Source organism: Silene latifolia, unplaced genomic scaffold (assembly GCF_048544455.1).
Source record: "Silene latifolia isolate original U9 population unplaced genomic scaffold, ASM4854445v1 scaffold_73, whole genome shotgun sequence".
In the NCBI taxonomy this organism is placed as follows: Eukaryota; Viridiplantae; Streptophyta; class Magnoliopsida; order Caryophyllales; family Caryophyllaceae; genus Silene; species Silene latifolia.
The window spans coordinates 3,581,201-3,583,229 of record NW_027413640.1 but is presented as its reverse complement, the minus strand read 5'-3'; the positions used below and the strand labels follow the sequence as shown (position 1 = coordinate 3,583,229).

Below are 2,029 nucleotides of genomic sequence, written 5' to 3'. Positions count from 1 at the left end.
ATTACCATTAATTGATAACGAAAATAATAATAATAATAATAATAATAATAATAATAATAATAATAATAATAATAATAATAATAATAATAATAATAATAATAATAATAATAATAATAATAATAATAATAATAATAATAATAATAATAATAATAATAATAATAATAATAATAATAATAATATATAAAAGAAAAAAAAGGAAAGTTGACTTTGGGCCACCGAATGGCAACTCGGGTGGATGAGCCCAAGTTGTACTATATAAATGACAAGCTAAACCCCAATCTAAGCACTTTTGTTTTCACGCATATACCTTCCAAACTCAAAAGAACATAAAATAAGAGACAGAGGGTTTGGCGAGTGCGAAGAGGAGCGACGAAGGACGATAAGTACGAGTTTTGTGAGACAAGTACCGACTTTTATTCATTCCGCTTCATCGTAAGTTTAATCTAATCCTTATAATTAGTTTAATTGTTGTTATTGGGGTAGTGATTGGGGGTAAAACCATGTCAATTCCTTTTATACCGTTTATAGCTGTTTAGGACGAATTGGGAAAAGGAAGTTGCAGGACTAGCTTACTACTATTAGATATTTATTTATGTTTGTGATGAAAGAAAATCCGACTTATTCTAACCGTGGGTGACTCTGCTGTGTTGTACTCGGCTGTGTGGTACTCGACAGGGGTGGCTATGACTCGACCGAGTGGATTCATGGGTGCTGCACTACTGCCATACCTTGAGAGTTGACGTACTGATTTAGTATTGGGTTAGCTTATTGTGTGTAGGAACTATAGATTAATTACTAGTAATTGTCTTGGTCAGGGTGGTTTGGTCAGGGGGTATTATCACAAATTTTGTGATGCGTGTAACTTTGTTAAATCATATTGGTTGCCTTTGAATTTTAAGCTGCTGTTGAGGGAATGTAAATTATTTGCTCAAAGTGCTAGTAATGGCCGTTCAACCATCTTGGTTACATTTAGTTTATGAGATTTTTGAATTAGACTAGATTAATTTTTGGAGGAATTATCATTTGATTATATGTTATTACTTGGTATTAGGTGAAAGGTTCGTAGAAGAGTCATTTTAATCATTGTGTGCTGAGACGGAATATTTGCTGAAAAGGTAGGGAATCCTGACCGACTATTACTTAAGTGTTGTTCTTGTACGCATATTTATACTGGCTGGATATATTCAATTCTCGTAAGTGGTGAATGAGAATTCTGTGTATGTAAAGTTATTTACGAGTTGTTAGTATTGGAAATTGAGTTATAGAAGCTGACCGCTGAGTCAGCTGGCCATTGTGCCGTGTTCATTGAGTTATAGAAGTTGACCGCTGAGTCAGTTGGCCGTTGTGCCGTGTTTATTGAGTTATAGAAGTTGACCGCTGAGTCAGCTGGCCGTTGCGCCGTATACTGTGATTTATTAATATCGTGATATGAAAATTTATTTAATATTATGAGAGCTTCCGCTGTATTTATTTAAGTGATTTTGTCTTACCGTTGTTTAAGATTTCCTGCTCAACATTAGTTGACGTGGTTTATTTCTTTTGTCTCTCTTAAAACCACCTGTGATGATCCATATGATGTTTTCTTGTCATATTGGGGAGCAGATTAATTTACAGGTTGGTTGATATTGCCTTGGGATGCGTGATGGGGTCGGACGGATCATTTGGAGGGCTAGGCGTCATTCTCATGATTCTTTATTTATTTTAGTTGCGAATAACCCGTAGTTATCACTTGTACCTTACATTTATTATTTCATGTGAAAGACGTTTTTATTTGTAATAAGACTAAAATAGTTATTTCTTTTAATAAAGTACTTCAGTTGTCGTCTTACGATATGTACTACCTCGGGTAACCGAGATGGTAACAACCTTATTTATTTGGGAAGGTCTAGTTAAGACTCTTAAATAAATGGGGGTGTTACAAAGTGGTATCAGAGCGACGACCTGAGGATGAAACAAATGAATAATGAACATAGGAGAATCTAATAAAATGAACCCGGGTAGAAACTGTTAGGAGCCCTTCTAATTGGTT

The 2,029-nt window shown here is 34.5% G+C and overlaps 1 long non-coding RNA gene across 1 annotated transcript; it reads left to right on the top strand.

Moving 5' to 3' along the window:
• Positions 1-225: 225 nt before the first annotated feature.
• LOC141640126 (uncharacterized) lies at positions 226-1,810 on the top strand. The gene is made up of 3 exons (XR_012542867.1): positions 226-432; positions 1,052-1,115; positions 1,603-1,810. It is a non-coding gene; the product is annotated as an uncharacterized LOC141640126 (long non-coding RNA).
• The last annotated feature ends 219 nt before the right edge of the window (positions 1,811-2,029 follow it).